This window comes from Scyliorhinus torazame, chromosome 18, assembly GCF_047496885.1.
Source record: "Scyliorhinus torazame isolate Kashiwa2021f chromosome 18, sScyTor2.1, whole genome shotgun sequence".
Classification (NCBI taxonomy): Eukaryota; Metazoa; Chordata; class Chondrichthyes; order Carcharhiniformes; family Scyliorhinidae; genus Scyliorhinus; species Scyliorhinus torazame.
In genome coordinates this window covers 96,587,952-96,601,830 of record NC_092724.1, presented here as the reverse complement: position 1 = coordinate 96,601,830, position 13,879 = coordinate 96,587,952, and the positions used below count along the sequence as shown (strand labels likewise).

The following is a 13,879-nucleotide window of genomic DNA, read 5'->3' as shown; positions in this document are numbered from 1 at the left end:
TTGCTTGTTAAAGGTTTTGTTAAAGGCTAATCTGTCTGGAAACTTGACTGTTTGGGTTTGTAAACTACAAGTTTGGCTATTTGTACACCTCAGGCCTGTAAGTAAGTAATAAGGAAAATGACCAAGGATTCCATACAAAACTGCTGAAAGCAAATATTTTTTATCTCCACGGCATGGCAACACAATCTTCAGCAGTCGGTGGGAGGTGGGGTTGCAGGGCTGAATGATGTTACACTGTGGGCTTATTGTCCTAATAGTCACACCAGAAAAGCTATGAATGGGCTGCACCCTCTGTGATTAGATAGGCTACACCACAGGATGGTAGCAGAGGGCCAGCACTATTTAGCAGCAATACAACAAACCAAACACTACGCCTTTTTACTAGGGGGAGAGAATTGAAAAAGTAGGGAAGTAGTTAAGCTAAACTTGTATTGATCCTTGGACAGGCCAGACTTAACAAGTACAAAGTGCATTCTGGTGGCCATCTTATAAAAAGGACATACAGGCACCCTAGAGGGTCCAGAGAAGATTTATAAGAGTGATACCAAAAATGAATGGGAATACAAATCAGGAACGGATGACCAGGCTGGGTCTCTTCTTTCTCTTTAATCTTTCAAAAAATAAAGCAAAAGGGTGGCTTAATAGAGTAAAAATCATGAAAGATTTTGATACAGAGTAGATACAGAATCATGGAATCCCTATAGTGCAGAAGGAGGCCACTCAGCCCATCGAATCTTGGAAAGAACACCCCACCTAGGCCCACTCCCCCACCCCATCCCAATAACCGCACCTAACTGTTGGGGCACTAAGGGGCAATTTAGCATGGTCAATCCACCTAACCTGCACATCTTTGGACTGTGGGAGGAAACCGGAGCACCCGGAGGAAACCCACGCACACACGGGGAGGAAGTGCAAACTTCACACAGACAGTCACCCAAGGCCGGAATTGAACCCGGGTCCCTGCTGCTGTGAGGCAGCGGTGCTTACCACTGTACCTTGCCAGTGGGCAGGATGTTGCGGCCCCACCAATGGCCAGGCAGGATGGGAAAATTTGGAGAGTGACCACGATGATGCCTGCCACTCACGTGGCTGCAAACTACTGGCCAGAGACGATTCTTCCACTTGTGGGGAAAGAGCATAACAAAAAGATGATGAAGGAATCCAAAGGAACGTCTATTCCAAAAGAATGTTAAGAATGTGAAACTCACTATCACAGGGAGTGGTTGTGTTGCTCTGTTTATCTGGTTATAAATATGGTGGTTAATATGGTCACCTTCCTTAATCCTAATTATGTTTCTACTTTCAGAGTCGCCAGGTATCTCTCGATACAGCCACAAGATTCAACCCGAATACTGATCAAAGAGCCAATACACAAGTTAGTTAGTTCAAAGTCAATACTATTTATTTACACACACAGTAATATCTACTCATGCACATAGTGCTACAAACTAAACTGTCTCTAATGCTAACGCCTATACTTAGCTTGGGGTGCCCACTCAGTCAGAGGAACAATGGCCGTTGTTCGGATCTGAGGTTGTTGGGTTCGAAGAGATACAGGAGAACAGCAAAGGTCGCCCGTCTGGTAGCGAGCATTGACCTTGGACTTACTTGCTTCTGGGGCAGCTGGTGGACGGATCTCTCCGCTTTGAGAGCCAAGTCCAAGAGAGCGATTCTCTCGTGGGGGTTCCTTCTTATACCCGGAGGGGCTTCGCGTGCTTTTAGGCGGGCCTTAAACTTAGCCCCAATTAATTGGGCCTCTTCTCGATCACTGGTATTGATCTTGACCAATAAAGGAGTGGGTGCCCTGATGGCTGGGCGTGTCTTTAGTGGCCTTTGGCCTTGCTTTGTTTGCGCTTTCGGTTTGGGGAACTGGCGCCGGGATGTCTGGAACTGTATCGGTTGTTTGAGTGTCTTTCATTTGTTCCCGGAGATGGGCTATCAATATGTTAATTGACCTACAGTTTCAGTCCCGGCTGGGAGCTGCCTTTCCAATATGCATACAGGCTCTGTGCCTTCTTGCTTTCCGAGCATTGTCCATAGTTCCCTACAGTCTTTGCGAGCATCCATTTTGTATTCTGGAAGTGGCCATCCCAGATGGCTACATTGCTCCTTGTGATCCTCAACGCGAAGCGTGAAGGATCAAATTACTGCATCTTCTTCGTTCTCCTCCTAAGTCGAGCACCCATAAGCAAGGATAGGCCCTACGCTACTCTGTCCTATGGTTCGGAACTTTTACCTAAATTACTTTGTGTACACACATCATTATAAAATTCTACGGGGCGCTATGACATTCAGACATGCATTACAAAGACTTCCGGTGCTGGCAATGAGTGAGTGAGCCACACATTCGGGGGCTCTCACTCCGGCGGGATTTGAGGACCTGGTTCCCCGGTTTTGCGGGACTGCGGAGCGCTGGAAAGACGGCCACGGAGGTACTGAGGAACGGGCAGAGCTGCATGGAACTGCGGGAGAGCAGAAAGCAGCGCAAACAGGAGAGGAAGGAACAAAGACAAGGTGCAGGGGAAGCTGACCCGGGAGCAAAGATGGCGGACCTGCGGACCCGGCGATCCAGCAGGCGCTGGAAAACATGCTGCAGGTGATAAAAAGCAGTTTTGAATTGTTGAAGCGGAATAACTTGGACCCACTTCAGAAGGCAGTGGATCAGCTGAACCAGAGATTGGATGCCCAGGACGAAAAAGTTAAGGAGCTGGGAGATGCGGTGGAGGAGCAGGCGGACGTGCAGACGATTGCTGCGCTAGAAGTCGACGGGTTGAAGGAGAGACAGAGAAGACTGCTGGACAGAGTAGAGGAGCTCTGGAGGATCATCGGCCTCCCGGAGGGGGCGGAGGAAGCTTATGCCACAGCGTTCATGGCGGACCTGTTGATGCAGCTGATGGGGGCTGAAGCCCGTCCGCGACCGCCGTAACTGGAGGGGGCACACAGAGTACAGGCGAGACAGGTGCGTCCGCCCCCCCCCCCCCCCCCCCCCGTCCGATTGTGATTAGGTTCCACAGGTTTGTGGAGAAGGAGCGGGTGTTGCAGTGGGCAAAGAGCACTAAGAGCAGCACGTGGAATAACCGTGTCCTTCGCATTTACCAGGACCTAAGCCAGGAGGTGGCCAGGCGGCGAGCAGCCTTTAAACAAGTTAAGGAGGTGTTGTTCAAAAAGCACGTGAAGTTTGATCTGCTCTTCCCGGCCCGTCTTTGGGTTACGCATCAGGGCCAACACCACTACTTCTCCGAGCCCAAAGAAGCGATGGACTTTGTGAGGGATCAAGGGCTGGTCTCGAAAAAAGGTCCCACGGACGCAAGCTAGGGTCCGAGAATTACTGGTTGAAGGGGCGCTTACTGTGCCTGGATTGCAGGTCGACGGTTTACTGCTTTAAAGGTGCCTTGTGTATTTTTTTGTGGGCAGTTTTTGCCTGTGGGGGATGTGGGGGGAGGGTATCCCCCCGCCCCCCCTCACGAATGGTCTTTTTCCTTGTATTGCGGTGTTATATATTTCATTTTTTTTTCTTTTTGGTGCTCAGAAAGGGACGTGGGTTAACACTTTTCTGTGTACACAGCTGGAACTGTATTGTACCTGGAGCAGCCTCGCGTTGCTGTTTGATGTTTACATCTTGTTTGATCTTTTCCCATTTTAGTGAGACTGCTTCAGTGGGTCGGAGTGGGGGATGGTGTGCTGGGGAGTGGGGAGATGAGGTCGGGGAAACAATAGGAGTGAGACAAGGGGGTACCGGAGCGATGAGTCACCAGGCTAGCAGATTGGCTAGTCAAGGGAGTCAGGTGGAGGGGGGGGGAGTATACAGCCAATGAATGGCAGGGATGGGGTTATCGGGGGATGTTGCTGGGGGTGGGGGGGGGGGGGGGGGTGGGGGGGTTATTTTGCTGACGTGGGGGGTATCTGAAGTAGGTAATGGAAAGGAGGTCGGGGGTGGAGGCAGCCAAGAGGCGAGCCAGGAATGGCATGGGCCGGGGGCGGGCCCAAGAAAGGTTGTGGCTGACTGGCGGGGTGGGGGGGGTTGTGCCCCCCAACCAGGCTGATCACCTGGAATGTCAGGGGACTAAATGGGCCAGTTAAAAGGGCACGTGTGTTCGCGCATTTGCGGGCTCTAAAGGCGGACATAATTATGTTGCAGGAGACACATCTGAAAGTGTCTGACCAGACTAGGCTAAGGAGGGGCTGGATCAGCCATGTCTTCCACTCGGGCTTGGATTCTATGTCCAGGGGGGTAGCAATTATGATCAATAAGCGGGTTCAATTTGGGGCGGAGGGCGTAGTCACAGACGGCGGGGGCAGATTCCTTATGGTAAGGGGCAAGCTGGAGGGGAGAAGAGTGGTGCTGGTGAACATATATGCGCTGAACTGGGACGACGTTGACTTTATCAAAAGAGTGCTGGGGAAGAGCCCGGACCTAGACTCACGCAAGTTGATAATGGGGGGGGGGGGACTTTAATACGGTCCTTGACCCGGGGCTGGATCGGTCATGTCCCAGAACGAGCAGACTCCCAGCAATGGCAAGGGAGCTGAAAGGGTTCATGGAGCAAATGGTGGCTGTGGACCCATGGAGAGCCAGACAGCCGATGGGAAGGGGCTACTCGTTTTATTCGCATGTTCATAAAGTATATTCTAGGATTGTTTTTTTTATCGTGAGCAGGGACTGTGTAGGGGAGGTAAAGAATACGGAATACTCGGCAATCACTATATCGGACCAAGACCCGCACTGAGTGGACCTGCAGGTCGGGGGGGGGGGGGAATTACCAACGCCCGCAATGGAGGTTAGACGTAGGACTGTTGTCGGAGGAGGGGATATGTGAGAGACTTCGGAAGTGTATGCAAAATTACTTGCAGGTGAACGATACGGGGGAGGTTTCAACAGCGACCCTGTGGGAGGTGCTGAAGGCAGTAGTGAGGGGCGAGCTGATCTCAATTCGGGCTCACAGGGTCGGGCGGACAGAGCAGAAATGGACAGATTGTTTAGGGAAATTCACTGGATAGACGAGGAGCATGCGGGGTCCCTGGGGGAGGACCTACTCAGGGAGAGACGGAGATTGCAGGCGGAACTGGGGGTGCTATCCACATGTAGGGCCGTGGAACTTAGGAAGGCGAGGGGAGTGGTGTATGAGCACGGGGAGAAGGCCAGCAGATTGCTAGCGCAGCAACTCAGGAAGAGGGAGGCGGCCAGGGAAATAAGTAGAGAGGTTGATGGGGAGGGGAGCAGAGTGGAGGACCCGGCAGGACTGAATAAGGTATTTCAGGACTTCTATAGTAAGCTGCACACTTCAGAACCCCCGGAAGAGCCGGAGGAGATGAAAAGGTTCCTGGATGGACTAACCTTCCCAAAGTAGGCAGGGGACTAGTGGGCGGGCTGGGAGCTCCCGATTAGGTATTGGGGGGCCTAAAGGCCATGCAGTCGGGGAAAGCCCCGGGACTGGATGGATACCCAGTAGAGTTTTACAAGAAGTTCTCGAAGATAGTGGGACCGGTCCTGACAAGGGTTTTTAATGAGGCAAAGGACAGAGGGACCCTGCCACCGACGATGTCGCAAGCCACCATCTCGCTGATACTGAAGCGGGCCAAGGACCCAGAATCCTGCGGGTCATACAGGCCAATCTCCCTGGCCAAGGTCCTGGCGATTAGAATTGAGGTCTGCGTACCGGAGGTGATTGGGGACGATCACACAGGGTTTGTGAAAGGCAGGCAGCTGACAGCTAACTTGAGAAGATTGCTTAATGTGATCATGATGCCCCCGACGGGCAAGGAGGTGGAGGTAGTGGTGGCAATGGACGCTGAGAAGGCCTTCGACCGGGTGGAGTGGGGCTATTTGTGGGAGGTGCTTGGACGGTTTGGGTTCGGGGAGGGACTGGTTAATTGGGTCAGACTATTGTACCAGGCCCCAAAAGCTAGCGTTAGGACGAACAGGATGTCAGATTATTTCAGACTACACCGCGGGGCCAGACAGGGGTGCCCACTCTCCCTGTCGATGTTCGCGCTGGCCATAGAGCTGTTGGCGATGGCGTTGAGAGTTGCAAAGGGGTGGAAGGGAATGACTAGGAGGGGGTGGAGCATAGGGTCTCTCTCTATGCGGACGACCAGCTCCTGTACGTGTCGGACCCACTGGCCGGAATGGAAAATATACTGGAAACATTGAGGAAATTCGGCCGGTTTTCAGGGTACAAATTAAATATGGCCAAGAGTGAGATGTTTGTGGTGCAGGCAAGGGGCCAGGAGAATAGGCTGAAGGAGCAGCCATTTAGGCTGGTGGAGGAAAGTTTCCGGTACTTGGGGATACAGGTGGCACGAGGCTGGGGCAGGTTACATAAGTTAAATTTGATTAGGGTGGTGGAACAAATGAAGAGGGAGTTGCGGAGATGGGATGCACTCCCGCTGTCACTGGCGGGGAGGGTGCAGACTGTAAAGATGACAATCCTCCCTAGATTTCTGTTCATCTTCCAGTGCCTCCCGATCTTTATCCCACGGTCCTTCTTCAAAAGGACTAGCAAAATCATCATGAGCTTTGTTTGGGCGGGAAAATCCCCGCGGGTGAAGAAGGCGATGCATGAAAGGAGCCGCAGCGAGGGGGGACTGGCATTGCCGAGTCTGATCAACTACTACCGGGCGGCTAACATAGCCATGATAAGGAAGTGGATGGTGGGTACGGAGTCTATCTGTGAGCGAGTGGAGGCGGCTTCGTGCAGGGGCACCAGTTTGGCAGCCCTGGTCACGGCTCCCCTACCGCTGTCGCCGGCCAGGTACTCCACCAGCCCGGTAGTGGGGGCGGCCTGGGGGGGGGGGGGGATGGATCTGTTTGGGCTCCAATATGTGATAACCATCGATTCGCCCCCGGGAACATGGATGGAGGGTTTCGAACATGGCGGCGGGCTGGGCTGGGGAGGGTGGGCGATATGTTCCTGGAGGGAGCTTTGCGAGTTTGAGGGGCTTGGAGGAGAAATTTGGGCTGGTAAGGGGAAATGATAAGGGCAAATGACTTTAGGTACTTACAGATGCAGGACTTTGTACGCAGACAGATCCCATCCTTCCCACGCCTCCCGCCAATAGGGATCCAGGACAGAATAGTGTCTAGAGGAGAAGGAGGAGAGGGTAGAGTCTCGGATATTTACAAGGTGCTCATGAAGGGGGAAGAGTTCCAGACGGAGGAACTGAAACTCAAATGGGAGGAGGAGCTCGGCGGGGAGATGGAGGATGGGCTGTGGCTGGAAGCTCTGAAGTGTGGGGGGTGTATCCTGTCGACGTGGATAACGTGTTTCTTATGAACATTAGTGCAAAGGGGAGAACTGTGTCCCAGGTGCTGTTGTGTTGTTGCACCATTTTTCTGAGGGTCGCTTTTAATTCTTCTACTATTCTTCTACGCTGTTCATTCTTTCTACTATGCCGCTTGATTGGGGGTGGTATGCAATATGGAATTTTTGTTTGATTCCGAAAATTGTAAGGACGTTTTTCATCACTCGTCCTGTAAAATGGGAGCCTTGATCGGACTCTATACTGCGTGGAAGTCCCCATCTTGTAAAGATGTGCTGAGTGGAAAATTGTTCCGGGTGCGGCGATGACCAGCTAAGTCGCACGTTTCGGCAGCTCCCGTTGGAACGGACTTTTGGGCTCTTAATAGGAGCCCCAACGGCAATTTAAACGGCCAAAAACACTGTGCGGTAAACCAGAAGGGAATCCCCCCGGACACGCATGGATAAAGGAGAGGATAGCGGCCGGATTGCGGAGGATCCTCTGGAGCAGCGGCAAGGAAGGGAAGCTCAAAGCAAGATGGCGTCGGAAGGTGGCCGTTTGTTATGGGGCCCGGACCAACAAGAGTTCCTGCGGCGCTGTGTGGAAGAGCTGAAGAAGGAGTTGAAGAAGGAGCTGTTGGCCCCGATATTACAGGCGATTGAAGGGCTAAAGGAGGAGCAGAGGACACAAGAGCTGGAGCTTCGGGTCATGAAGGCAAAGGCTGCTGAAAATGAAGGTGAAATACAGGGCCTGGTGGTGAAGACAGAGACGCACGAGGCACAGCACAAAAGGTGTGTGGAAAGGTTGGAAGTACTGGAGAATAATTCGAGGAGGAAGAATTTAAGAGTCCTGGGTCTTCCCGAAGGCGCAGAAGGGGCGGACATCGGGACATATGTGAGCACGATGCTTCACTCGCTAATGGGATCGGAGGCCCCGACGGGCCCTTTGGAGGTGGAGGGAGCTTATCGAGTTCTGACGCGAAGACCGAAGGCTGGAGAAATACCTCGAGCTATAGTGGTGAGGTTTCTCCGCTACAAGGACAGAGAGACAGTCCTCAGATGGGTGAAGAAAACTCGGAGCTGTAGGTGGGAAAACACGGTGATCCGCGTATACCAGGATTGGAGTGCGGAGGTGGCGAGAAGGAGAGCAAGCTTTAATCGGGCTAAGGCGGTGCTTCACAAAAAGATCCAGTTTGGAATGTTGCAACCGGCGAGATTGTGGGTCACACACCAAGGGAAGCACCACTACTTTGAGACGGCAGAAGAGGCGTGGACATTCATTGTGGACGAGAAGCTGGAATAGTCTGGCGGGAGAAAGAGCTTTTGGGACAAAGTGGTGGGGTGATTATGTGGGGCGAGACAAGGGGGGGGGGATGATTTTTCAATTTGTTAATTTTGCGATCCTGTAACTTTTCTCTCTTCCCCATGTTTGGGGGGGGGGGGGGAGTATGAGGAACTGTGGGCGCCGGCCATTAGGGGCGGGGCCGAGTGGGAAACGCGGGCTTTGTTCCCGCGCTATGGTAATTCTGGCGGGAACAGGGACGCAGGAAGGAGGGGGCCTCGCACAGTGGGGGCCGAGGACAAGGGGGGAAGCCGAGGTCAGCCAGAGGTCGCTGACTTCTGGGAGCAACATGGGGGGTGCAACTACGCTAGAGGTGGGATCTAGCGGAGGGGAGAGGGGAGGGGGGGTTAACTGGGTTGTTGCTGCTAAGGAGAAGGGGGAGCTGTTATGGGATGGGGTGGTCGAGGCGGGAGGGCGCCGTCGGGGGGGATGTACGGGTACGTGGGAGCCGGGTGAGGAGCTGGGTTAAAAAAGGGGATGGCTAGTCGACAAGGGGGGGGGGCGTAAAGAGCCCCCCAACCCGGCTGATCACGTGGAACGTGAGAGGGCTGAACGGGCCGATTAAAAGGGCACGGGTAGTCGCAGACCTAAAGAAATTAAAAGCAGATGTGGTTATGTTGCAGGAGGCGCATCTGAAACTGATAGACCAGGTCAGACTACGTAAAGGATGGGTGGGGCAGGTGTTTCATTCGGGTTTAGATGCGAAGAACAGGGGGGTGGCTATCCTAGTGGGGAAACGGGTACTGTTTGAGGCAAAGACCATAGTGGCGGATAGTGGGGGTAGATATGTGATGGTGAGTGGCAGATTGCAAGGGGAGGCGGTGGTTCTGGTGAACGTATACGCCCCGAACTGGGATGATGCAAATTTTATGAGGCGTATGTTGGGACGTATCCCGGACCTGGAGGCGGGAAAGTTGGTAATTGGGGGGAGACTTCAATACGGTGCTTGATCCAGGGCTGGACCGGTCGAGGTCCAGGACCGGGAGGAGGCCGGCAGCGGCCAGGGTGCTCAAGGACTTCATGGAGCAGATGGGAGGGGTAGACCCCTGGAGATTTAGTAGGCCTAGGAGTAAGGAGTTCTCATTTTTCTCCCATGTCCACAAAGTATACTCACGGATAGACTTTTTTGTCTTGGGAAGGGCACTGATTCCGAAGGTGACAGGGACGGAATATACGGCCATAGCCATTTCGGACCATGCTCCACATTGGGTAGACCTGGAGGTAGGAGAGGAAAAAGAACAGCACCCACTCTGGAGAATGGAAATGGGCTTATTGGCGGATGAGGGGGTATGTTTAAGGGTGAGGGGGTGCATCGAAAGGTACTTGGAGCTTAATGACAATGGAGAGGTTCAGGTGGGAGTGGTCTGGGAGGCGTTGAAGGCGGTGGTTAGAGGGGAACTGATATCCATAAGGGCACATAAAGGGAAGCAAGAGGGTAAAGAAAGGGAGCTATTGTTGAAAGAACTTTTGAGGGTGGACAGGCAATATGCGGAGGCACCGGAGGAGGGACTGTACAGGGAAAGACAAAGGCTACATGTGGAATGTGACCTGCTGACCACGGGTAAGGCAGAGGCACAGTGGAGGAGGGCACAGGGTGTACAGTATGAGTATGGAAAGAAGGCGAGTCGGCTACTGGCCCACCAATTGAGGAAGAGGGGAGCAGCGAGGGAGATAGGTGGGGTGAGAGATGAGGAGGGAGAGATGGAACGGGGAGCGGAGAGAGTGAACGGGGTGTTCAAGGCATTTTATGAGAGGTTATATAAGGCTCAGCCCCCGGAAGGGAAGGAGGGAATGATGTGTTTCTTGGATTAGCTGGAATTCCCTAAGGTGGAGGAGCAGGAGAGGGCGGGACTGGGAGCACAGATTGAGATGGAGGAGGTGGTAAAAGGGATTGGGAGCATGCAGGCGGGGAAGGCCCCGGGACCGGACGGATTCCCGGTGGAATTTTATAGGAAATATATGGACCTACTGGCCCCGCTTTTGACGAGAACCTTTAATGAGGCCAGGGAAGGGGGGCAGCTGCCCCCGACTATGTCGGAGGCAACGATATCGCTCCTTTTGAAGAAGGAAAAAGACCTGCTGCAATGTGGGTCCTACAGGCCCATTTCCCTTTTAAATGTAGATGCTAAGCTCCTGGCCAAGGTGATGGCGACGAGGATAGAGGACTGTGTCCCGGGGGTGGTCCACGAGGATCAAACTGGATTCGTTAAGGGGAGACAGCTGAACACGAACATACGGAGGTTGCTAGGGGTAATGATGATGCCCCCACCAGAGGGGGAGGCGGAGATAGTGGTGGCGATGGACGCCGAGAAAGCATTCGACAGAGTGGAGTGGGATTATCTGTGGGAGGTGCTGAGGAGATTTGGTTTTGGAGAAGGGTTTATTGGATGGGTACAGCTGCTGTATAGGGCCCCGGTGGCGAGCGTGGTCACGAACAGACAGGTCTGACTACTTCCATCTTCATAGAGGGACGAGGCAGGGGTGTCCCCTGTCTCCGTTACTGTTTGCATTGGCGATTGAGCCCCTGGCCATAGCACTGAGGGGCTCCAGGAAGTGGAGGGGAGTACTCAGGGGAGGAGAAGAACACCGGGTATCTTTGTATGCAGATGATTTATTGCTGTATGTTGCGGACCCAGTGGAGGGGATGCCTGAGATAATGCAGACACTCAGGGAGTTTGGGGAATTTTCAGGGTACAAATTGAATATGTGGAAGAGTGAGTTGTTTGTGGTGCATCCGGGGGAGCAGAGCAGGGGAATAGATGACTTACCGCTGAGGAAGGTAACAAGAGATTTCCGGTACTTAGGGATTCAGATAGCCAGGAGTTGGGGAACCTTACATAGGCTTAATTTAACAAGATTGGTGGAACAGATGGAGGAGGATTTTAAGAGATGGGACATGGTGCCCCTGTCACTGGTGGGTAGGGTGCAGGCGGTCAAAATGGTAGTCCTCCCGAGATTCCTTTTTGTGTTTCAGTGCCTTCCGGTGATGGTCACGAAGGCTTTTTTCAAGAAAATTGAGAAAAGTGTCATGAGTTTTGTGTGGGCCGGGAAGACCCCGAGAGTGAGGAGGGGGTTCTTGCAGCGTAGCAGGGATAGGGGGGGGGGGGCTGGCACTACCGAGCCTAAGTGAATACTACTGGGCCGCCAATATCTCAATGGTGTGTAAGTGGATGGGAGAAGGGGAGGGAGCGGCGTGGAAGAGATTGGAGATGGCGTCCTGCAAAGGAACCAGCCTACAAGCACTGGTGACGGCGCCGTTGCCGTTCTCCCCGAAGAAATACACCACAAGTCCAGTGGTGGTGGCAACACTAAAAATTTTGGGGCAGTGGCGACGACATAGGGGAAGGACGGGAGCCTCGGTGCGGTCCCCGATAAGAAATAACCATAGGTTTGTCCCGGGGAGAATGGATGGGGGATTTGGAGCATGGCAGAGAGCTGGGGTTGTGCAACTGAGAGATCTGTTCGTAGACGGGACGTTTGCGAGTCTGGGAGCGCTGACGGAAAAATATGGGTTGCACCAAGGGAATGAATTTCGATACATGCAACTGAGGGCTTTTGCGAGGCAGCAGGTGAGGGAATTCCCGCAGCTCCCGATGCAAGATTCAAGATAGAGTGATCTCAGGGACATGGGTGGGGGATGGTAGGGTGTCGGATATATACAGGGAAATGAGGGACGAGGGGGAGATCATGGTGGATGAGCTGAAGGGGAAATGGGAAGAAGAGCTGGGGGAAGAGATTGAGGAGGGGCTGTGGGCTGATGCCCTACGTAGGGTAAACTCGTCGTCCTTGTGCGCCAGGCTAAGCCTGATACAATTCAAGGTTTTACACAGGGCGCATATGACCGGAGCAAGGCTCAGTAAATTTTTCGGGGTAGAGGATAGGTGTGGGAGATGCTCGAGAAGCCCAGCAAACCACACCCACATGTTTTGGTCATGTCCGGTACTGCAGGGGTTCTGGGTGGAGGTGGCAAAGGTGCTTTCGAAGGTGGTGGGGGTCCGGGTCGAGCCAGGCTGGGGGTTGGCTATATTCGGGGTTGCAGAAGAGCCGGGAGTGCAGGAGGCGAAAGAGGCTGATGTCTTGGCCTTTGCGTCCCTAGTAGCCCGGCGAAGGATATTGCTTATGTGGAAGGAAGCCAAACCCCCGGGCGTGGAGACCTGGATAAATGACATGGCAGGGTTTATAAAACTAGAACGGGTAAAGTTCGCACTAAGGGGTTCGGCTCAAGGGTTCACCAGGAGGTGGCAACCGTTCATTGACTACCTCACAGAACGATAAAGGAAATGGGAAGGTAACAGCAGCAACCCAGGGGGGAGGGGGGGAGGGCTCGGGTGGGTCCTCGGGGGTGTTTTTGTATAGATATTTGTACTAGGTTATGTATAATGGATTGTTTGATTTTATTTTTGGAGAGTTATTATTTTTGTTCTGGCAGTTGCCATTTAGTTTATGTATTATTTATTTATTTGTTAAAACGACCACTGTTATTTATATTGTTTTATTGTTGCAAAAAGGAAAACCTTTGTATTGTTTTGTTCGGCCGAAAAATTTGAATAAAATATATATTTTTTAAAAAGATGTGCTGAGTGAGGATTTTGGCTGTCATTTTGGCTGTGTTTGTTCTGGATGGAAAAGCTTCCACCCATTTTGTGAAGATGTCGATGACCACCAACACATATTTGAAACCATTCCTGCAGGGGATATAATCAATTTGCAAGTTCGTCCAGGGGCCATTAACGGGGCGGGTGTGACTTAGCTGACCTTTCTTTGCATATCTGTCCGGATTGTTCTGGACACAGATTAAGCAGTTCTCAATGTAGTGTGTCACATTGGCTTTTAAATCGGGCCACCAGCAGAGCGGTCTGAGGTGGGCTAAGGTAGCTTCTAAGCCTTGATGTCCATGGTTGTCATGGAATTGGCAAGTAATTTGACTCCTGTCCTGGCTGGGGACTACATAAATTCCGTCTTTTAAAATAACACTGTCATGTGTTGTCAATGTGTTTTTGTACTTATCATAGGGGACTGGGAAGTTGCCTTTTAAAACTTCCCTGAGCTGTGTGTCTTCTTTTTGGGCCTTTGCTAAATCCTGAGTGTTGATCTGTGAGACCTGAACCACGTGTACTGGGGCACACTCGGGCGGGTTCCAAAAGTGACCATGTCTGGAACCTGCCTTTGCTAGGGCGTCTGCCTTAACATTACCGGGGGGGGGGGGGGGAACGATGGTGGCTACGGACTTTAATAATGCCATATTTCCTACCTTTGGCTGTCTGTAGGATATGCCAGAGTAATGGGGCTGAGGGTAGTT

The 13,879-nt window shown here is 52.6% G+C and overlaps 1 protein-coding gene across 5 annotated transcripts in view; it reads right to left on the bottom strand.

Annotated features, from left to right (window-relative positions):
* The window catches only part of LOC140395380 (uncharacterized), a 242,299-nt gene that overhangs the window by 92,150 nt on the left and 136,270 nt on the right, over window positions 1-13,879 (bottom strand). The window lies entirely within an intron of this gene.